The sequence below is a fragment of the Mixophyes fleayi genome, chromosome 1 (assembly GCF_038048845.1).
Source record: "Mixophyes fleayi isolate aMixFle1 chromosome 1, aMixFle1.hap1, whole genome shotgun sequence".
NCBI lineage: Eukaryota > Metazoa > Chordata > Amphibia > Anura > Limnodynastidae > Mixophyes > Mixophyes fleayi.
In genome coordinates, this window is record NC_134402.1 from 109,194,722 (window position 1) to 109,220,573 (window position 25,852).

Consider the following 25,852-nt stretch of genomic DNA (forward strand, 5'->3'; position numbering starts at 1 on the left):
ACACTTGTCTCTTCCAACAGATCAATCTCCCTTCTTAACCAAGACTTTAAACTTCTCACCAAAATAATGGGCGACACGATTACAACACGCTATGCCCTATATGATCTCACATTTGTCCAAAGCTCATCACAACATTTTCATTAATTTGGATGCTGAAAAAGCATTCAACAAAATAGTGTAGCCTCACATCACTCCCTTTTAAAGTTCAACATTTTGGCCTTGTCTTTTGAAATCTTATATGCACTATTTACACCAACCCTGGCCCACATGTGACAGTTCACAACATCAATTCACCTGCTTTCACTTTGTATAGAGGCACCAGACAGGGTTGTCCACTCTCCCCACTCCTCTTTAACTTCACACTAGTCCCCCTTGTTAGGCATCTCCTCTTCTGAAGTGATAACAAAGGCATTAAGATAGGAAACAGGGAGGTAAAACTCACAGCCTTCGCAGATGATCTCCTAATTTTTCTTTCCAATCCTCACCAGTCCATACCATGATTAATATACATGACTGACAGATTAATTCCATTGCTGAATTTTCAATTAATTATGAGTAGGGATGTGCACCGGCGACTTTTGAGGTCTCGTGTTTTGTGTTTTGGATCCGGATTTTCGTTATTTTTGAGGTTCGGATTTGTCTCGCAAAACACTTGACGAAAGGTCTCGGTTCGGATTTAAGGTATTGGATTCGGATTTTTTTTGAAAAAAACATAAAAAGTTTAAAAATCAAGTTTTTGGGCTTATTTTCACTCCTAGGCTATTATTAACCTCAATAACATTCAATAACAAGCATTTCCACTAATTTACAGTGTATTCTGAACACCTCACAATATAGTTATTAGTCCAAAACGTTGCAACAAGGTATCTTTCTGGACTGCGTAGAGGAGTGGGTCACCACAATATATATTAAAAACCCTGAACTTTTATGAATCGCACCAATAAATGTACCTGGACTGCGTAGAGGAGTGGGTCACCACAATATCTTAAAAACCCTGAACTTTTATGATTCGCACCAATAAATGTACCTGGACTGCGTAGAGGAGTGGGTCACCACAATATCTTAAAAACCCTGAACTTTTCTGATTCGCACCAATAATTGTACCTGGACTGCGTAGAGGAGTGGGTCACCACAATATCTTAAAAACCCTGAACTTTTATGATTCGCACCAATAATTGTACCTGGACTGCGTAGAGGAGTGGGTCACCACAATATCTTAAAAACCCTGAACTTTTATGATTCGCACCAATAATTGTACCTGGACTGCGTAGAGGAGTGGGTCACCACAATATCTTAAAAACCCTGAACTTTTATGATTCGCACCAATAATTGTACCTGGACTGCGTAGAGGAGTGGGTCACCACAATATCTTAAAAACCCTGAACTTTTATGATTCGCACCAATAATTGTACCTGGACTGCGTAGAGGAGTGGGTCACCACAATATCTTAAAAACCCTGAACTTTTATGATTCGCACCAATAATTGTACCTGGACTGCGTAGAGGAGTGGGTCACCACAATATCTTAAAAACCCTGAACTTTTATGATTCGCACCAATAATTGTACCTGGACTGCGTAGAGGAGTGGGTCACCACAATATCTTAAAAACCCTGAACTTTTATGATTCGCACCAATTTTTGTACCTGGACTGCGTAGAGGAGTGGGTCACCACAATATCTTAAAAACCCTGAACTTTTATGATTCGCACCAATAATTGTACCTGGACTGCGTAGAGGAGTGGGTCACCACAAGATATATTAAAAACCCTGAACTTTTATGATTCGCACCAATAAATGTACCTGGACTGCGTAGAGGAGTGGGTCACCACAATATCTATTAAAAACCCTGAACTTTTATGAATCGCACCAATAAATGTACCTGGACTGCGTATAGGAGTGGGTCACCACAAGATATCTTAAAAACCCTGAACTTTTATGATTCGCACCAATAAATGTACCTGGACTGCGTAGAGGAGTGGGTCACCACAATATCTATTAAAAACCCTGAACTTTTATGAATCGCACCAATAAATGTACCTGGACTGCGTAGAGGAGTGGGTCACCACAAGATATATTAAAAACCCTGAACTTTTATGATTCGCACCAATAAATGTATCTGGACTGCGTAGAGGAGTGGGCACTGGGCACCACAATAAAATATATAAAAAACCTTCAACAGATCTGCATTACACTACACATACGGCTGCTCCTCCATCCTCTCCATCATATACATGTTGGAGTTTTAGCGTGTGACAACCTCTTGTTTTTGATAATGTCAGTGCATTTGGAATATTTTTCAATTTGCCCCACACCACTGAATGTACTTTATCTATGATACGCAATACGCATCTATCTATCTTGACTGCGTAGTGTGGTGGCCCCGGTACACAATTTGGTACCGAGGCCACAATATAATTAAAAAACCCTCCACGTGTCGGAATTCCACCAAACAAGTATCTGGACTGCATAGTGGGGTGGCCCCGGTACCCAATTTGATACCGGGGCCACAATACCTCCTCCAAACATGCTACAGACAATTCGTCATTGAGAGACCCCAGACAGACAGGGTCGAAGTGTTATTGTTTGACTTTGTAAACCCAAAAAAATGTCCCTGTTGCACATAGTCGTGCAATGAAGACTGACTTTTTCATTTAAAGGCACGATCTTTAAAGTGTAGTGTTTGTAAGTCTAAGTCATATTATACTTTTGGTAAAATTGGTTTATTTTGTTCCTCTTTATGGTAATTAATTAGTAATAGAATTAAAGTAGGAAATAGAATTAAAGTATGAAATAGAATTAAAGTAGGAAATAGAGTGGTATAGAGTTGTAGTGTGGTATAGATAGAGTGGTCCACACAATATAATAATAAAACCCTCAACTGGTCTGAATTCCACCAAACAAGTATCTGGACTGCGTAGTGGGGTGGCCCCGGTACACAATTTGGTACCGAGGCCACAATATAATTAAAAAATTGGGCATCAACTGTCACCGTTGTTTAATATCTGATACACCTAAATATGGACTGCACAGTGGAGTGGCCCCGGTAGTAAATTTGGTGCCGGGGCCACAATACCTCCTCCAACTTCCAAGTGTAGTGTTTATAAAGACACACAGCGTCGAAGTGTTATTATTAGTTGACTTTCTTAACCCTAAAATTGTCCCTGTTGCAAATATTCGTGCAATGGACAGTTACTTTTCTATTGAAAGACTCAAGCTTTCAAGTGTAGTGTTTATAAAATATAAACAACAATACAGTAGTTTTAGAGCACGTCAATACCTCTTGTTTTAAATTATGACACGGCATTTTACTTTTGGTTTAATTTCTTGAATTTTTTTACATTTGGTTTTACTTTTTGAACATGGCAAACGACTGTTGCTTGGTCATATAATGCAAAAAAAAAAGTTCCAAGATGGAATTGTCCTTGGGCCCTCACACCCACCCTTATGTTGTTGAAATAGGACATGCACACTTTAACAAACCAATCATTTCAGCGACAGGGCCTACCAAACAACTTTGGCTGAAATGATTGGTTTGTTTGGGCCCCCACACCAAAAAAGCTATTCATCTCTCCCTGTACAGACTAAACAGGCTCTACTGAGGCAAGATGTCGTCCTCATCCTCAACCTCTGATTCCTCTCCCCCTACAGTGTGTACTTCCTCCTCATCACACATTATCAATTCGTCCCCGCTGGACTCCACAACCACAGGTCCCTCTGTAGTATCTGGAGGGCAGTGCTGTACTTCATTGAGGAATTGATTATTCATTTTTATAAACATCATTTTTTCAACGTTGTGAGGAAGCAACCTCCTTCGCCGCTCACTGACCAGGTTCCCCGCTGCACTAAAAACTCTTTCCGAGTACACACTGGAGGGGGGACAACTCAGGTAAAATAGAGCCAGTTTGTACAGGGGCTTCCAAACTGCCTTTTTTTCCTGCCAGTAACAATATGGACTGTCTGACATGTCTACTTGGATGGTGTCAGCAAAGTAATCATCCACAATTTTTTCTATTGTGACAGCATCCAATGCAGCGAGAGTAGACATGTCTGCAATGGTTGGCAGGTCCTTCAGTCCGGACCAGATGTTATCAGCATCCCCGCCAGTGCCTCTTTTGGGAAAACTGAGCTTTTTCCTCGCAGCCATAGATGTGGAAGAAAATGAGGGTGGAGCTGTTGGCATGTCACGGTCCTCTTCAGAGGACAATCTCCTGACCAGCAGGTCTTTGCACCGCTGTAGACTTGTGTCCGCCGGAAACAGAGACACAACATACGCTTTAAACCGAGGATCGAGCACGGTGGCCAGAATGTATTCCTCTGACTTTAAAAGAGTGACCACCCTCGGATCCTGGCAAAGCGTACGAAGGGCTACATCCACAAGAGCTACATGCTTGCTGTAATTGCAATGGCTTACCAGCTCCTCCCTCACTTTCTCCAGCTGCTTCTGCAACAGCCTGATCAGGGGAATGACCTGACTCAAGCTGGCAGTGTCGGAACTGACTTCTCGTGTGGCAAGTTCAAATGGCTGCAGAACCTTGCACAACACGGAAATCAGTCTCCACTGCGCTTGACTCAGGCGCATCCCCACTCCTTTGCCTATGTCGTAGGTGGCTGTGTAGGCCTGAATGGCCTTTTGCTGCTCCTCCATCCTCTGCAGCATATAGAGGGTGGAGTTCCAGCGCGTCATAACCTCTTGTTTGAGGTGATGGCAGGGCAGGTTCAAGCTTTTTTGATGTGCCTCTAGTCTGCGGTAGGCAGTGGCTGAATGCCGAAAGTGTCCAGCAATTTTGCGGGCCACCGCAAGCATCTCCTGCACACCCCTGTCACTCTTGAGGTAATGCTGCACCACCAAATTAATGGTGTGGGCAAAACATGGGACGTGCTGGAAATTGCCCATATTTAATGCCCGCACAATGTTACTGGCATTGTCTGACACCACAAATCCCCATGAGAGTCTAAGTGGGGTAAGCCACTGGGAGATAATTTCCCTCATTTTCTCTAATATGTTGTCAGCGTTGTGCCTCTTATTAAAGCCTGTAATGCACAATGTTGCCTGCCTTTGCATGAGCAGCCATTTTGTAGATGCTGCTACTGATGCAGCTGTTGCTGTTGCTGCGGAAGGGGATGCATCTACCCAGTGGGCTGTCACAGTCATATAGTCCTTCGTTTTCCCAGAACCACTTGTCCACATGTCCGTGGTTAAGTGGACAGTGGGTACAACCGCATTTTTAAGAGCACTGAGGACACTTGATCGTACTTCTCTGTACATTTTTGGTATCGCCTGCCTAGTGAAGTGGAATCTCGAGGGGATTTGGTACCGGGGACACAATACCTCCATCAACCCTCTAAATCCCACTCCACTGATGGCGGACACCGGGCGCACGTCTAACACCAACATTGCAGTTACAGCCGCAGTTATACGCTTTGCAATAGGGTGACTACTATCGTATTTGGTGGTCATGGCAAACGACTGTTGGACGGTCAATTGTTTGGTGAAAGACTTAGCGGTCTTACGACTTCCCCTCTGGGAAGATGACCGACTAACAGCAGCAACAGCAGCAGTGGCAGTAGTAGGCGTACCGCTGCAGGATTCCTCGGATGAATCCCATATTGAGGAGGACTCAGTCTGGCTGCTGACTTGGGCTGCAGGACTGAATCTGATGGAGATTGTGGAGGAAGTTGACGAGGAAGGTGTTGCTGGTGTGTATCCAACTGGACCACGGGATTTAGGTGTCCCTGTACCGATGAGGGTCCTAGCCCCAGTTCCTGAACTAACCACTGAACTATGAAGGTTATTCAGGTGACGTATAAGGGAGGATGTTCCTAGGTGGGCAAGATCCTTACCCCTGCTTATTTGAGCTTTACATAAGCTACATATGGCCATACATTGGTTGTCTGGATTTGGATAAAAATAACTCCAGACCGAAGAGGTGCATTTTTTGGTCTTCTGACCAGGCATGACGATGGGCTTTTTCATCCCATGGACATCAGCTGTTTCCCCCCCTGGTGCCTCATTTACAATAACCACATCACCATCCTCATCATCAAGTTCCTCCACAGCGCCAGCTACATCATCAATAGCCTCCTCCCGAGCCACCTCTTCCCGTACAGTGATGGGAAGGTCAGGCTTGACAACCACCAACACCCTTGGACTCGCCTTGGGGATTTGTGATAATTTCTCTTTAGAAGGCAGAGTTGTTTGCTGTTTTGTTGCTGACAGCATAACTCTCTTCAATTTTTTGTAGGGGGGGGGAGGAGGAGGAGGGCTAAGATCCGTGGGTGAAGCTGAACCACTAGTCATGAACACGGGCCAGGGCCTAAGCCGTTCCTTGCCACTCCGTGTCGTAAATGGCATATTGGCAACTTTACGTTTCTCCTCAGATGATTTTAAGTTTCTCTTTTTGCTACTTTTTCTTAACTTGGGCTTTTTGGATTTTACATGCCCGGTACTACGAGATTGGGCATCGGGCTTGGAAGACGACGTTGATGGCATTTCATCGTCTATGTCATGACTAGTGGCAGCAGCTTCAGCATTAGGAGGAAGTGGGTCTTGATCTTTCCCTACTTTATCCTCCAAATTTTTGGTCTCCATTATATGTAGCACAAGATACTGCAGAATGTGTGAACTTGGTAATATTGCAGTACCAATGGACTTATACTGCTGGATTGGTTTTGCAAATTTGGTTATAATTATTATTTTTTATTTTTTTTTTAAATTTTTTATTTTTTTTTACTTTTTTCTTATTTTTAAAAAACTTGGGAATAGTGGGGAAATAACTATGCCCTTAGAAGCACAGAGCACAGGACACAGCACCACTGGACTGAACAGGACACGGCACAGGACCCAGCAGCACTACGGAACTGAGCAGGACAGAGCACAGGACACAGCACCACTGGACTGATACTGCAGAATGTGTGAACTTGGTAATATTGCAGTACCAATGGACTTATAATGCTGGATTGGTTTTGCAAATTTGGTTATAATTATTATATATTTTTTTTTTTTTTTAATTTTTTATTTATTTTTTACTTTTTTTTTATTTTTTAAAAACTTGGGAATAATGGGGAAATAACTATGCCCTTAGAAGCACAGAGCACAGGACACAGCACCACTGGACTGAACAGGACACGGCACAGGACCCAGCAGCACTACGGAACTCAGCAGGACAGAGCACAGGACACAGCACCACTGGACTGATACTGCAGAATGTGTGAACTTGGTAATATTGCAGTACCAATGGACTTATAATGCTGGATTGGTTTTGCAAATTTGGTTATAATTATTATATATTTTTTTTTGTTTTTAAATTTTTTATTTTTTTTTACTTTTTTTTTATTTTTTAAAAACTTGGGAATAATGGGGAAATAACTATGCCCTTAGAAGCACAGAGCACAGGACACAGCACCACTGGACTGAACAGGACACGGCACAGGACCCAGCAGCACTACGGAACTCAGCAGGACAGAGCACAGGACACAGCACCACTGGACTGATACTGCAGAATGTGTAAACTTTGTAATATTGCAGTACCACTGGACTTTTACTGCTGAATGTGTGAACTTGGTAATATTGCAGTACCAATGGGCTTATACTGCAGGATTGGTTGTGAAAATTTTGTGGTAATTAAAAAATATTAAAGTAGTTTTTGGTATTTTTTAAAAAAACTTTTTTTTATTTTTTTAAACACAGGGGAATATTGGGGAAATAACTATGCCCTTAGAAGCACAGAGCACAGGACACAGCACCACTGGACTGAACAGGACACAGCACAGGACCCAGCAGCACCACTGACCTCAGAAGGACAGAGCACAGCACACAGCACCACTGGACTGATACTGCAGAACACAGCACAGCACAGCACAGCACAGCACAGAACTAAACAGCACAGAACTAAACAGCACAGAACTAAACAGCACAGAGGACCACCTAACACACCCTCCCTCTACCCTGATCAATGCCCGAGTGAAGATTGCGGCGACTAGCGGGGAATTTATAGGATCCGAGTATCGCGAGATCCGACAACGGGATTATGAGTCAGAGCCTCAGTTTCACTTTTGAATTTGGCGCCAATACCCGGATCTGTCTCGGATCCGACTCGGATCCGCAACGTTCGGGTGGGCTCGGATTTCATAAATCCGAGTGCGCTCATCCCTAATTATGAGAAGTCTGAAGCTTTGGCGATGCATTGCAATGTAAGCGGAGCTGGCATGACTCCTTCCCTTTTGTTATTGCTCATAAGTATCTTACATACTTGAGGATCAACCTCCCTCCACACCAAGAACAGTTATATGCTCACAATGTCAAGCCTGTTGACAGGAAGTTCCAATGGGAGTTGAATGATTGGCAAGACCTTAATGTCAACTTTCTTGGGAGATGTAACTTGATCAAAATGTTCAGTTTTCCCAAAATTCTATTTATCATGCAGACAATTCGTCTTCTGCTTACAAAATTGGATCTTCATAATCAGATCAAGATCTGGAGGAAATTCATATGGTGGAAGAAAAAAGCTAGAATAAGCATTGTCAAGATGCAGCAATCACCTTAGAGGGAGTAATTAATTAGTTAATTTACCCTATCTTCAGTTCTACAATTTTGCTTGCCAGCTCTGCTTTGCAGTGGACTGGATTAGGGGCAAGAGGACAGCCAATAATTTCTTACTCGAGTCTCAATTCTGTACCTTTTTCTCTTTGAATTATATTCTCCATGCACCTTTGCATAAGTTAAAGAACTCAAGATTGATAATATTCTCAGAAATGCAGAAGGATTGATTGCTTACTTGACTCTTTGGAAATTGTAGGTGAGCTGGCCACCAGCCACTATCTTCTAGTACATGTCATCTGATATTATTTGACATTTATTGAGCTTGGGATTCTCAAGACAGAACTTGATTTTTGGGAATAAACAGTCTATGTTGAATGTATATACATATTGATTACATGATTGCATTTGATCTGATCTCTTTATTAATTAATTAACTAGAGAGGAACCCTGTGGGGAAACGAGGTATTAATATCACCTCAATAAGCAAACAAAAGATGAAAAGAACTATCCGCGCACAAATAGAACAGCTGCCGCTATTTACATATATAGAGGGTCCACCCTACCCTAAAACATAATGTATAACCAGAAGATTATGTAACAAACGGCGCTAATCTCCAGCTCATACCATATACAGACAAATATATAATATCCAAAATACTTTTCCAGTGTCCGTTAGTTCATGTATATAGATGGTATATATATATATATATATATATATATATATATATATATATATATATATATATATATATGTCTCTTCATATATTAATTCCTTAGTACAGATGATGTATAACAATATCTTCAAAAAGTCAAATCCACTTATGAGAGTAGTCACAATGTTGGTAGTGTAGATAAGGAAGCACTATTAAGATGGTATATCATAAATCCCATATGTATTCCTTAAATGAGACTCTCTTCGGGATCTCCTCAATGTTATTTGGAACCAGGAGCATAGGAGAAATATAGGGAGATATATAATGCTTTATCTTTTATTAAAAATACAGAGTAAAAAAATAACGCTCATACAAAGACATAAACAATTAAAATCTCCATCCATGAGCACAGCGCATACAATAGGGGCAAATCCGCCTACCAGAACTCCGGAAAACAAACAGCATGTAGCATGCCGATATTATCTATCTGCTTCCAGCAAAGATGTTAACAGCTCTGTAACGGCGGTCTGTCTCAAACAGCAACAAACGCGTTTCGACCCTATGCATGTTGGGTCTTTATCAAGGCCCTGATAAAAAAAGATAAAGCACTATATGTCTCCCTATATTTCTCCTATGCTCCCTCACACATTATAGCAGCCCACCCTCCTTTCATTCACACAGTATAGCAGGTCCCCCTCCCATTTCATTCACACAAATAGCAGGGCCCCCTTTCCTGTCACTCACATAAATAGCAGCCCCCTCCCCTGTCACTCACATAAATATCAGCCCCCTCCCCTGTCACTAACATAAATAGCAGCCCCCCTCCCCTGTCACTCACATAAACATCAGCCCCCTCACCTGTCACTAACATAAATAGCAGAATCCCCCTCCCCTGTCACTCACACAAATCTATCTATCTATCTATCTATCTATCTATCTATCTATCTATCTATCTATCTATCTATGTGTGTGTAATAGAGTACATATATATCCTCTATGTAAATGCTGCTGCAAACTAAAAATATAATACTCATTCTTTAGAATGTTATTTTTACTCACAAATCCAATATTTTTTACATAGCTCTGTAACCTCCTATGGCTCATTAAGTGTTCAATTGGTGCTGAAATTTCAAATATCCAATTATACTTGTCTTCTCTCATGTTATAAAATCAGTCTAAAAGTAGCTGACACTCAAAAAGCAAATGGAACCTCTGAATGCAAAGGGAGAGGAAAGGCCGGCATGGGGAAATTTTATCTAATTTAGGATTTCGCAATGCGCTTTACAGTGGATCTTATTAACTGAGGTCTATAAATGAGATAACAATTTTATCTTAAGAACAGCTTTCAGAAATAATTGCAACTAAATGGAATGGTATTAGGATGCAGGGGTGATGGAGTAAATTAAAACAAGAAGTCATTTCATGCTTGAACTTCATCCGTTTGTGTTTTTCCCTCTTTAGATTTCTCATAGCAATTTGCTTGGATAGATATGAGAGGCTTTTATTATTCAGGTTTCTTCCTGTGACAGAGTGTGAACAGGTTGATAAACTTGCAATAGCTTGAAACCTCTTGAATGTTGGGAGCTATACTTACAGAAACGAGTGTTGAGTACAGTTTTGCAAGTTGTCTGCAGATTATTAGCTATTTGGGACGTTGAACTGTTATAAATAGATAGAGCAAATTAAATTCAGCAATGGTTCCCATCCTCTTACATCTTTGAGATGCACAGGTTTTGTAATTCATTTTTAGAGTTACACCGTGTTATAAATAAAATGGGAGCCATAAAAACATAAAAACAAAGCCAAATCTTGTTTATTAGCGTTTTCATTTTAAATATATTACTGTATTATTCCAAAAGCTTTTCTTTACGTTCAATTTTGATTTTAAGACTTTTCAGCTATCAAAGCATTTTATTAACACATATGACACAAAGGGGTTATTCAATTGTCAGCGAGTTTTTTTTTTGACCGTGTTAAGTCTTTTTAACGCTGTTTTTTTTTTATCCTTTTCGAGCGGGTTAACTTTACCCGCAATCCAAATCCATTTTTAACGCTACATTTTTTTTCATGAAGCGGTCCTCTCGCGCTCCAGTTGAAGGTCTATTGAAAGTATAGGGTGTGCGAGAGGCAGCCGCGTTAAAAGCTATTTAATTGTTTTTTTACGCGGCGGGTAAAACAGGAAACTATGCTGTTTTATCTCGCACCTCCTTGGGGTGTGTTAAAAATAAAAAACCTCTGAAAAGTATTTGAAATCATGTAAAAATATGGAAAAAAAAAGTTAAACTTATGTTTATCACTAATGCCTAACTTGTGTCAGTTGATTTTCTTGTGAAAAAATAATGAAATTAAAAATAAAATAAACTAAATAAATCATTATTATATATGTATGTTTTTCGTACAAATATGAATGCAGTAATGTGTTTTGAAGTACTGTAATGTAGATATTATCAATGTGTAATGCAATCGAATGTATGGAAATGTATGCAAAACCTTTTTTTGTGTTATACATAACCGCGTTAAAATTCCCCATCACTCCCCTAAAATCTCTCAAACACAATTTTTAATGCATGGGGGCAGCGTTCCCTCTTTTGCATATTGACTTGTATGAGTTTTCCTGCTGCGCTAACTCTAAACAGTCGCTATTGCTGGCAAAAACCTACGGGAGATTATTTTTTTTTACACTGCGGGGAAAAAAAAAACTTGCTAACAATTGAATACCCCCCAAATTCTGTGATACACAAATGTTCCTGACATACTGGTTTGGGAACCACTGAGACTGAACATGTTCTTCTAAATCGTCAGCCCTGTTGTGGAGGAGGAGCTGGAGAGTCACAGAAATTCGGGATTGCCCCACCACAATCATGCGATACCAAGAAAAAGGAAAAAGGAATAAGGAATACTATCTATGAGGGACAATCCTGTAGTTGGGGTATAGTTTTAACTGCCCTTGACAAAATTCAAATAATATATAACATTTATTTTTATGCCCGGAAAAAAGCTTTTATTAAAAGTGAAATATTCTAAATTTAAAATAAATAAGTTATCAGTGGGCAGATATCATCATGTTAACAAGGAAAATTCCTTAAAGATATGGATTCTATTGGGACCGGACCAGGATATCATAATAATTAAATACTGTATTCTATGTCATAAATATATCTAACACAGATTGTTGTGTACTTCCTATTTTTTTTTGCCCAAATCTAAAGTTTATAGTCTGTGGGATTACATGAGGCCAGGAAATACCATTGCACGGTGCCCTGTACTGAAATGTACAAAGTACTAATTCTGGGGAAAATATGATAAAAATAATTAGAAAACAAAGAGCAAGTTTGTAACCAAAACCTCTACAATCCATTACATTTTTTTTTAACATAAATTAGCTTTGAGTTGTTACTGTAAAATTGAGATAAAAATAAATAAGATAAAACATAAATTTGAACATCTATTTGATAATGTAGAAAAGAAAGGTGCTTAGCTTCCTCTTTGGGATGCAGTCAACCACCTAGCACTACCACACAATAAAATGCTCATGGTGCAGAGTCCACATAGAGGGATGGAAACCTGAGAGTTTAGCAGAGTAACACTTTGGGGCTTCATTGAAGAATATAAGGATATTTGGACAAACACCGCAATGTAATAGATTAAAGGTATGCTTTTATTATTGTTACTATTATTTGTATTAGTATTATTATTATTACTACTACTACTATTATTATTGTTATTATTATTATTATTATTTTTATTATTATTATTTTATGCGCAATGGCATCTGCACCTCATACTATTGTTAAAGTTACATCCTTCAATAAAATATCAATTTTTATGACACTACTTGAACTATAATCAAGTGGAACAGTTTATGAAAAAATATATTATAGCAACAGAATTGTTGATTTAAAACACTCCATCAAACTGTAGCAAGCATAGAAATAGTGCTTGCTATCCATGTACAGTAGTGATGTGCAACCTGATCCCCTTCAAGGGTCACATGTGCAGCCCTCTAACCCTCGAAAGAGCCCCATTACCTGTAATCTCAGTAATCATCTCAAAGAAACACGCTATTCCATAATAACATATCAACAGACATTCTAATATAAGATAAAGAAGAGTTACAAGCTTAATAAACAAATCTGACAATTCAATGTATTCTGGGTGACCAGATTTTCCACCAGCTATTGAAAATTGTGTCTGTTGCTTTTAATGTGCTGCGTGACAGAGAATGACTACTTCAATGAAGAAAGCAGAAATCCTGCAGCTCTTTATCATGGAAGAAGGAGGGAGCCCATGTGTCACATACTGTATGTCCCTTCTCTGATCTCAGATGTGCTGCTGGCACTATGTAACGTTCTGCTTTGTGTAGAGAATGTAGAAGTTGGCTGCTTCAGGCTAAGAATAGAATCAGTGGCTTTGGCTTAAGCGGTATAAAGCAAAGAATAAGAGCTGGGACTGAGGGGGCATAAAACAGAGAAACGACCAACAGGTCATAAATCAGGAATGAGCTGTGAGAATCAGTTGAGGGCTCGGAGTGCTGCATGTGACCCTAGGGCTACCTTATGTCAGTCACTTATGTAGAGGTTTGCAGGAGTTTTTTCCAGTAACCTCCATTTATATTTATTGGCCAAATAGTCTCTGAAATACTTTCACTTGGGCATAATGGTGAAAACACCACAGACTGGCCCTTCTGTACTTTTTGAGCCTGATTCATCAAGGAACGTATTCTGAGCGAAACCCACATTCAGTATTATACACACCTATTTAGGCTTTGCATCTGCCCAAATTCAGCAAGGCACAGATCTCAAGATGCGCATGCTTTTGAAATCGGGGACAGGTCTGCTGTGTTCTATTATACCGGAGGCAGGGCCACCATCAGGGGGTACAGGGAGTACAGCAGTATAGGGCCCAACAGCAGTGTGGGACTCCAACAGCTCCGGGCCCAAAGAAACTTATTAGGGGAGGCGGCCTCTGCAATGAATTAAGGGAGGTAGGTAAATTTCTAGGCAGCAGTTGCTCCTGAGATGTGAGAACGGGTGTGGGAAGAGATCTCAGCACAGAATTAAGCATGCGGCAGCAGGCCCCCTTGTAGGGAGCATGTCCACTTCCACTGCCAAGATGTCAGGGCCACAAAAACACAGAGAGGTAAGCAAAATACTGCAGGAGTTAGATAGAACTGGAGATGGGTGTTGACTGAAGAGAACGGGTAAAATGAAATGTTGGGTAGAGAATAATTTGAAAATGAGGTTCAGGAAGGTCAGGTGAGAGAAGAAAGGAGGGGGGCCCTGCCTGTTACAGTATGCATACGAGACTGTCATTACTACTGATCATGACTTGGACTAGTCCCTTATCTGGAGCAAGAGCAGAAAAACAAGTAACTTTCAGGCGCTCAAAGATTGTTTCCCATGTGGCTGCATGCACTTGAGTTTGGCACGTCCCTACTGTAAATTCACTATGGCAAAACGCCCCTTCCTGCCCATTTCACTCACTGAAATCGTAGGCTGTAGTAAGTGTGCTTTGTGCTCGTAGGCGTGCAGAGCTGCGTTCATGGGCGTTTCTGCTGATTCTATGCGCAACTCAACAGATATGTGCCTTGATGAATCAGGACCTTTCCATGCAAAACATAATGTTTCCTTTGCTACATGTTTGGACAGCAACCAGTGTCTTTTCCCCATCAATACACAGTGCAACAACATTTATCATGATGGTACAGTTATTATTATGCTCACAAATCTACACATGATTTAATTGCTTAGTGTCTGAAGTGGTTGGTAGCACCCCCTTCCCCGTAGATTAGCCGGGTGTCTATGTAAAGTGTATTGTGACCTGTGGTGTTTGCTTTACTTCTATTCTCAGTTAGTGCAGTGCCTCCACCTTGGACTGAGTGCAGTAGGCTCTTCGTTGGGTAGTGTTCTTGACAATCAACACCAGATGGCGACCAAGGAACCCTCCGTCCCTACTAACAAAACCACAGGCACACATAGATACACACAGCAATAAGCAAATTGCTCTTTGAAAAGCCACGCCGGCACTTTTATTGATTGGGCGCGTTACCTCAAACGATTTTCATGTCTAATTAGAATTTATATATACCAAAATAGAATATCTCTTATAAAAACTGTATTTTAAAAGTATCCCGTTAAAACAGATGAATATAGTGAATGTACAAGAATACAATGCAATAATTTAACCTTTTTTACCCATCCAAGAGGTACCCTTACCCTAAATGCTTACTTCCAATTATTCTCCAACTGTACTAATGTCTAGCAATAGTACATTCTAAGCTCAACTCATATCCACTAACTTAACATGTTATACATCAACATATTCATATTTAGCAAGAAAATGCATTTAAGTGATCTTATGAGGGAATTAATGACAAGCAAATGTCTCTCCACTTCTCTATCCAGAAACAGTAGACTATGGTGGTAAAGGCTCCAGAATAAAGTCACTGCTGTCAGTTTTCCTTAGCTTTTTCAAACATAAATCTCTTTTAATGGTGACACTCTGTAGCATCCCTCACTTTTCCAATAAGCACAATCTCTAGTCTGAGTTTATTCCGGCGGAATATGACTTGAAGAAATTAGGCGTGTGCACATTTTCCTACTTGTCACGTCCTATTACACACGCACAGTCCTGCAGTGAGCTATCTCTCCCCTGTACTTCACTGTAACAAATGTCACTGGTCTGAGGTCAATTTTGTTGTTTAGTGCAGATGTTCACAATATATCTCAGACTCTGATCCCTAACTGTCTTTCCCTATCACTACGCCTGATAGTTTATCACAGGCGTGCAAAGGGGTGTACAAATTATCTTCGGGCCTTTCCACCAAGTCCCTATCTACCTAATAACAGAGTCACAATACACAGGCCCATCAATTGATAAACAGGGGTTACTTATCCATTTAGATTTGGGTTTCTCCTCAGACCTCTTACAGGAAATGTCAGCTGTTTCTCTCACAGGACAGTGCTGACAAGTCTGACCGGGCTCTCCCTCCTGTCAGAGCTGATACTCTTCTGTCCCTCCTGACTGTTTCCTCACGGGCTGATTTTCTTCAGGGACTCACAGGGCTTTTTCTACTGACAACATCACAGGGTTTTTCCCTGACAGACATCATAGGTTTCTCCGCTGACAGGGACCACCTGCCACACTGCAACTGCCAGTTTACAGATAAGCCTACAATATCTTACTTTTTGGTACGCAGATTTATGGTGGAGTGTTTGTGTTTTTAGATATCACAGTTTCTAGAGGATATTACATTATGATGTGATCTTTTTCTGTTCCTTTCATGAGAGTACCTGATCTTCCCGGACGTTTTTGAGAGGACACCGTTACCTAGAAGTATCATCAATTCAACAGACTCTCTGAAGTGTCTATTATTATCATCTTTCTGGTACGCACATTATTTGAAAATATCTATTTACAGAAGGCGCCTACTTCATATCTATTTTCTATATGTATATATATATATATATATATATATATATATATACACAGGGTGATTCAAAAGTCGCAGTACACCCTTTTATTTCAAAAACTCTACAGGAATTGGGCCGATTTCAAGATGGCGCCCATGTTTGGTACATACCATAAAAGATAGACTACGTCACCCATACCTTACTGGAGTATTCAGGTTTCCCAATTTCCTGTAGAGTTTTTGAAATAAAAGGGTGGACTGCGACTTTTGAATCACCCTGTATATTAAATTGTTGATGTGTGAATTTATTGACATCCTTATAAATCATTTCTGTATGAATATAAGGAACTTATCTACTAATTAAGGTCATGAATAATAACTAAAATGATACACTTTTTTTTTAAAACCTGGAGTGCACCAAAATAATTACTCAATCAGAGAGTAAAAATATTCCACATTTTCAGTATTTGTGAGGAGTATAAATGGACCTTTACAGTAATTGCAATTAGTGGGGAGGGTTATTGTTTAATAATTAAATTCACTATCTTACTTATTTTAAGACTGTCACTAACAAATGCTGCTGATGCTATTCAGGGGCTAATCTGCATAGGCATCATTGGTCTACTTTCAGCTCCTTCGTAGGTGGTGACTAGCTGAGCTAGAGTGAAGGGGAAGGCACCTCGATGCACTACTGGCTTCTGTGTCACGGAATGAATGTGAAGCTCACTTATAGATATATGATCAGCAATGACTGGGAGCAGCATGTGCTAAAGCTAGCGGCATTGGATGTTAACATAATTGTGCTCCGCAGCTGCATTCAGAGACAATATTCATCATATCGTCATCATAATCTATTTATTTATATAGCGCCACTAATTCGGCAGCGCTGTACAAAGAACTCATTCACATTAGTCCTTGCCCAATTGGAGCTTACATTCTAAATCCCCTAACATACACACACACACACAGACCAAGAGAAACTAAGGGCAATTTAATAGCAGCCAATAAACCTACTAGTATGTTTTGGGAGTGTGAGAGGAAACCGGAGCACCTGGAGGAAACCCACGCAAACACAGAGAGAACATACAGGGCCTCATTTAGAGTCGGATGCAAAGTCCGTCTAAGACGTGTAGGAGTGGGAGTGTGCCACAGCTTGGTAGGGTATTACGAGTGGCATGCAATCCCAGTTGCATCCCACTCATAATACCCTACCGAGCAGTTTGTGCAACTAGCTAACCACCTAATTCCTGCATCTTTAACCCTTTTTTACCATGTGTTGCATTTGCGCCTTACTGCATCTAGGATTTACTTACAGGGTCACACCTTTACAATTCCGCGTTCCGCCCTTTCCCTAGTAGTAAGCCGCAAGCTGTAGCAAGTGTAAATTGTGTCAAAGATGCAGGCAGATATGGTGCTTGCTTTACAAGGCAGCGCCACTTTAAATTTAAGCGCTGAAGACGCCGATCTCGCCGGAGTTGAAGAATCTGGACATTAATACATTTACCCCCTAGTCTGAGACCAAGAGGAGTTTTATAGCATGCAATAATATACCAATTGGTATTGCAAATACATTTATAGTAGGGTTCCATATCTTTATATATTTTGATATTTAGCGGACCAATTAATCAAATGTAGGTCCAACAGCATGATCAATAATTTTTGATAACAGTGAGGCTATGCAATTTTTTTGCATTTTTTATATCACAGCACACACTGATTTTATGCTTATTTTATTTTCACTGTTTTCCTTATTTTGCTCTTTTCTTTCCAATCTTTTTAGCCCATATTTAATAAAAGTTATATTTTAAATTATAGCTACCCTGGAGTGCCTCTGCAATACACATTCTTTCTTTCCAATTTCATAAAATGTTTATCTACTGGTGAAAGTTGGATGCTATTTGCAGTATTATAAATGTATAGGATATTAGTGCTGACCTTTCTAGGGGGAGGATCAGGAGTGCATTGTGCGTTTTTGATTTTTCTGGAAGCTGGCGAACAGGGAACCCAGTAGTACAACTGCATCAATAGTGATAGTGTAGTCAAAGAAAAGAAAGGAGAATGCAAGGCTGATGTCAGCAGGGTCTGGGGGGGGGAGTATGTGCTGTAATGCAGTGAGAGTTGTGTCAGTTGAGTTATAAAGGGAGGTCAGCTGTGATGAGAAGTGATGCTTTAGGTCTCTAGCTTGAAGCTGTTTAAAAAACAGAGTTAGTCAGTAAATAACAATGACTAATAGCACTTCACTACAGTAACATAATTTTATGAACTTATGCCCCCATAAGTACATAAATAGCCACTAAGTGAAGACACCAGTGATACACTAAATCTGTTGTGATCTGCTGTGATTGTGTTACATAAACAAGACTGTGTAACAATCTATAAAGATGTGTGATAAGAATAGCCAGTAGAAATAATTGAAAATGTCAAGCAGATTCTAAATGATAAAAAACTCAACCAGTTTAAGGGTATTCGTGGTACATCTTTCATATGTGCTTTTTTGATCTTGAAAAATTTGCTGCTTGTGTTTGCAGTTTGAGTTAAAAGTGTGCATTTGAAATGTTGCGACTCATGTTAAAAATGTTAAAATAAAGTATTAATAAAGTATTGTTAAAACTGTTTTAATTCGAACAGCAAACAGGTTTTGTGTTACCATGTTTGAACTGGCTTGATCATGAGGGAACCTGCCTGATCAAGTGCAAAGCGGTATCATCCATGGTCAATCTGAATCATAAAAATGATGTAACAAAATGCGCATTTATGTGTGTATGTTGTATTGACACTTCTCAAGATGTGTTAAAAAACTATAGTATTTCTGCGTCAGGCACACGTTGGGCATACAAATGCATATATTTGCGTCCTAAGATTGCATAGCAGCTTGAAAGTGTTAGTAGAACATTGAAAGCTGCATTACCTTATTCATGCACAATATAATGTAATGAAGTGTCATAAACACAAGAGCGAAATAGTGTCTTTACAGTGTTATTAATAAGAAAGTTATAGTTTCCATATGAAATGCCATTAAATACAAACACCCCCACATTCATGGTTTCCAGCTTTAAAAACCCAATAGGAATTTTCTTTTCTGCAGTAGTCCAAATGGGAATGACATATGAGTAATCCAGATAGACAGCAGCAATGTGTTGTAATATATCAATGCCAAGGAATTAAGTGCTACAAGCTGGAGGATTTAATGCACAAACAGCCAATCAGAAGTAGCTAGAAAGTACTGCTGGCATTCTCCATTGTCATCATCGTAATCATCATCATCACATATCTTTGCAACATGTATCATACTAGATTGCATATACACTTGCACACACACTTACTTTACCCAACTTCTGCTTGCCTGTCTCTCCAAGCGTAATAGGCAGCAAGTCTAAGACACACAAAAATCTATAAAGGAACTGCATATATATTCATTACAGAATATACACACAACTCTCAGTGCCATAAACATTATCCTTTACAAATTTTGCTGTTCATGATCATTAGCTGGAGTTATATCAAACAAGATAATAATCAAAGATTTTGGACCTATGAAACAATAGTTAACAAATTATGTCCTTTCGCAATTTATTGATTCCTTTGAAATTGAAAATGTGAACTAAAAAAATAAGTTCTTTGGTTTCTTTTATCCAAGACAACTATGTGTAAGGTTAAGCGAGTAATATGTCAAAATGCTTTTATTCCTTATTACAGAAAACACTTGAGAAACGAATAGCTGGCAGCCAAAAACATATTTCATTGACTTGTTGTTTTATGAAATATTTACAACACTTAGTCAATAGCTATTTCATTCATTGTTAGCTGTTGTGCCAGCAGAATTTCTGTTTAGTATCTAAAATGTCAAAAAGTCTAATGCTGTCTTTTACTAACAAAGTCAAAAACATGGGTATATGATAACATATGATGGAGTTATAAACAGCCCTTTAAAGGGGAACCCGACTTTTAATAAATAAATGTATTCACCTCACTGTTATAGTGCTGGATGTCCATGGATCCCTTATTCTTAATCTACTGTCGCTGGAACAAGAGGGAGAAGCGAATTGGGATCAGCATATTATGTTGAAAGCAAGTTAGACCCCTGCCCAATACACTTGGGCTACTTGGGTGGCAAAGTAGCCAATCAGGTGGTTCTAACTGTGATAATTACCCTGGCTCCCACAGCACAGGGTGGTTGGGCATATCCCCCATAGCTTTTCAGCACAGGACTTGTAGTCATTGGGAGGGAGGCTTGCTGTTTGTTATGACTCTTTTCCCCATAGAGGCACTTGTCCTTTTTGTTGACCAGCCTTGGGCTTGGTTTTCATTAGAGCAGGGGGATCCGAAGTTTGTGGTCTCCATGTTATAGCGTAATCCAGACCAAGAAGTATAGAACTGGGGCTTGTTGAGTTTTTTTTGGAGGGGACTGCTGGTTATTTTTTAATTATTTATTCACTGTACATTAAAGAGTGCCAGTTCAGTGAAACCAGAAATGACACTGAGATCTATATGCATCAATAACAGTACCAGACCATAGAAAATGGAGCATAGTAGCAATGTTCCAATGATAGACTAGCACAAGTCCTCATTGCTTTGTAAATGGAGACACCAATGAGACCCTATGTTGTGTGCAAATAAAGCCATTTTAATCATCCTTTAGTAAATATGGGCAATGGTGTTTTCAGATGAGTTCCTTAAAATAGTAACAATGTCTAAGAGTATCCTACAGCATAACTGTTCACTGTGAGGTTACCACAGACACTCAGCCAGAATATCCTTGGAGTCTGTCTACTCCTCAAGGTAACAACATATCCACATTTCACTGATCCAACATCAGTGGTTGACCTGGTTGAAAACTTTGCTTTCTTCATTGGCTGCTGCCGCTAACCAACAGGGAATTGGCTCTTTGTTTTAGGCTCTCCCCATGTTGGAGAGAAAGGAGAAAAAAGACACCAGGAGCCTTAAATTTTCAAAAGATCTCATGTCCCTGCAGAATAAGCACAATAGTCCTGCAATAGGGTACCTGCAAATAAAGAATATCAGGCTGCCTGCAGTGGACCACTATTAACTTATTTATTAACATTTATTTATCTGGAGCCAGCATATTCATAAGCGCTTTACTATCGGGAACAGACATAGTGATAAAAAGAGACTGGGTAATAATAGACAGACAAAGAAAGAATTGGGACCTGCTCTCAAGATTACAATCTATAGGACAATAGGTGTTTAATACATGAGGTTAAATTTCATATTGATCCAGATTGAAAAAAGTGCTTTGTGGGGCTAAGTGATCCAGTGTGGGGCTAAGTGATCCAGTCACACACCATTGTTGGTGTTGGGGTCAGAGCGTTGTTTGAGCTTAGAAAGAGAACATATGTAAGATTTGTGTGAACTTTTTAGAGGGATGTTAATCTGATAGACTACCCTAGGGAGGTTAGGAGGGTAATTTGGTAATTTTATAAGCTTGTCTGAAGATGTAAAGAGATTGTTTAAAGGTTTGGAGGCTAGAGGAATGTATTGTTGTGTGAGGGAAGGCATTCCGCAGACTAGGTTTAACCCAAAAATATTCTGTAATCAATAACCTTGTGCAGAGCAGAGTGGACGAGTTGGGAGATATTTTGAAACAAATAAAGAGATGTATTGTCCCCACTCACCTGCCTCCCTACAGGGACTGACGCCTTCTCTTCCCCCTTCCGATCACCGCTTCTTGTTGCCTAGCAACGAGACGCAAGTGTCGGCTGCTTCCTCCTCTGGCCGGCGCACTGTGTGGAACAAATGACAGTTTTTTGTCAAGGATTAAACCTAGGCAGCGGGCTTCAGGGGTAGGGTTTATTTTTGTGTTTTCAACACAAATTGAGATGATAGATAGGTAGCTTCTGTTGGCTGGTGGGAATATTATTAGGGCAGTTTTTTAAAGATTGAAATTGAGGTGGTGAGAGGACATCCAAGATGACATGACAGAAAGGCATTCAGTAACTTGTGCCCAGACATATGGTGAGAGATCCAGAGAGGATAGATAAATTTGGGTATCATCCGTACAGAAATTATACTAAATAAAACAAATTCAGTTGTCACTTCATGACATTCTTTGTTACTAACCTATATCTGCATACAGAACAGAACTAACCATCTACAAGATGCTCACAGAGAGTATACCCTTGTTTACTCTTTCTTGGCATGGACTGGCACAGTAAACTACTTGCATATACTGTTTATAGAAATACATCAATATGGTATGTATTGATATCATACATATCTATTTGTCCTTTTTTTAAAAAGTGACAGGAAACGTATGTATCAATAAATAACGGAGTGCATATCTCTTCTTTTATGTAATTTATATATGCCTATATTAACTATTGGCCTTAAGTGCTTCTTCACTGAAATGTCATTTGATGAAAAAATAGAACCTTTTGTTTAATAAATCGTCTTTGTCTGTGTCTTTTACTGTCATAAGTATTTAGCTCATAGGTTAATAAGCAGTATGTCAAACAGTTGTTAAAATGTGTCATCCTGCATATTGCAGCCTGACAAAAATGCATGATGTGACACATCTGTAATCATTGAGAAGGATCTCCAAATTAACTTATTCAAAATGACAATCTGTTGTGCTGGCTGAGTGCTCTGCTTTAAATAGGTATCTATATGATGGCTGATGCAGGGTTTCAATTTAACTACTTCATTTCCAGAGGTGGTTTGCACCTTAATGACCTGAACAATTGTAAAGTTTAAATTATTTTCTCCAGCAATAACTTTTTATGATCTTTTTTTTATATTTTTGAAGTGATATTGACCAATTTAATATTTTTCTATACAATGTTTGAGGCAGGTGTTCCTCAAGAAACAAGGGTATATTGATATATTTTTCTAGAAATCTTTATTTTTTACTTTTACTAAATAATAGCTTCAACATAAACATGCCAATTACAATTACATGAAGTTTGCAATCTATCTTGTAGCGCTAACATGCAGTCATGAACTTCCTGTCACTGAAAAGGAAAGTTTAATCTGCAGTACCACATCCACTCACCTGATTTGTTTACTGCATTTCTTAAATATGAAAATAACTCTTTTCCCTCATTTAGTGTTTTTTGTGGGGTTCCCGCCCATGCATCCTCCACCATAAATATTTAGTTGGGCTGAGCTTCATCCAACCTTGAAGTTACAGGGACTGCGCAAGACTGGCAGCAGAGGCGGTCCCCAAGAAGGGGTGTACTTACTCTGATGCATTGGCAACTGGGATGCCTTACACTGCCGTTGTGTCCCGTCTAGTGACAGGCAGTCGGGGAGCATGGCATGTAATTAAATTATTGCTCTCTCCTGAATGGACATTGGGGGCGTTCTCTTAGCCCCATTTCTCCTATCTCCATGCTGCCGGTTCCTGCTCATAAGCTTTTACTATGTTGAATTAAGTCCTGGGGGAATCCGAGTACTTGTGAGTGCGTCCAACTCTACAGAAAAGGCAGCTGCTATAGGTGAAGACGTAAAGGATTATATGCTGCGACCAGTGTTGTAATAGCAATCTCACCTTACACTGGTCAGTTTTGCTATTAGTTGTTAGCTGACTCGCATTGCTCTCTCCAATACATTTTTGTTTAAGTAAAACTATGCCAAATTTACATTAGTGTCCGTGTGGTTATTTATTTATTTAATTACAGTAATAATAACTCTGAATGTTCAAAGGAGGTTTGGGTGCAATGAAAGGGAGATATCAACACAATGAAGTTTATTATTTTTTTAATTGAATCAGAGAAAGAAAATGTAATGATGGCAAAGTTACAAAATCCTTTATTAAAACAACTCGCTGCGGACTTTGGCCACAATTGGTGAAAATTTGAACCGTTCTGAAGGGATAACTAGAAAATAGACTGCAAATGACTGGAAATGGATGTTAATGCTATAAAGAATAATATAGGAAGAAAAACAGCTCATAATTACATTATTTTACTTATTTATCCCATTTTTTAAATAAATCCTGATCCTAGAACAAAAACTTTTGTGATTTTTTGCCAAAACTGGTATCAAAGCCGAAACACAAACGCGGTTTAGAACCGACACCCGTTTCTAAAGCGAAACATGGGGACATTGCACATCTCTAATATACACAAAGAGCACCTGCTCCTTGTGGAGCCACAAAGTGAATGACAGGATGGGAGAACTATACCAATGCAATGTAGCAATGAACTGCATTGAACTGCAATAAACAGTAGTGGATCTAGCAACTACTAACCAATCAGAGTGGTTTTCTTATGCTGTGACCAATCGGAATGAAGCCACTCTTTATTGGTTAGTTCCTAATAGAAAATGTAGGGTATACATAAAGTGACTAAATATCACTTCACAATGTATAAGTCTATAGGCTAGAGCAGTGTTCATTTGAGCAATCTACAGAGCCAGTTGTTGGATACATTCTTTGTATTAAAGGCCTAAAAATAAATCCTGAGGTTTTTGCAGTGAACGGGTCAGCCTCAGCCTACTGGACTAAAGCAAATTTAACAAAATCTTGGATTCACCCATTACTACAGCCAATCTATAAAAAAAACAAAAAACAAAAAAATATTCCACTCTTTTATCCCCCTTCATTTCCATGAACAAAAAGATTCCAACTCAGAAATGGTCATTATAGGCTATATCTGTTTTTGTTTATTTTAAGAAGGTCTTTTCCTTTTTGCCGGGTGTTTCATCTCCCAGGTCCTAATAGACTATTCTTTAGGAAGTAGATGCATCTTTAGTGTGTGTAGGGCTTATTTTTTCCCATAGTCAAGAAAGTCGATTGTATGGTTTATTTTCCTAAAAGTTTTCTTCTACTGAGAAAATGACACTGTGGACTGTTAGTTGCTGGCTATCAAGCTTGATATTGAGGCATGGTACTAACTTTTGAATGGAACAAAACCCCAAATAACTGTTTACTCCAACCACAAGAATCATTTTGTATTTTTAAAATGCTCAAAGGCTTAAACCTTGAATAACATGTTGCTCTTAGATTTACAAATGCTAAGGAAAATGTCTTGCTTCATTAGTCCTTAATAAAAACAAATTCCTGCAGCGCTAATCAATACTAAATCTATGTATCTTACACAGTATAAAAATTGCAAACTCTTGGTCACCAATTTAATCAAATTATCTGTTTAATTATTAACACATATATAAAAAACACATTTTATCATTAGTTAGAATATAAGAACTCCCTCAAGTTTTAAACACATATAGAAATGTGACTAAATAACCATATATAAAACTGTTTCCAGCAATGCAAGTATTTCTGACAATA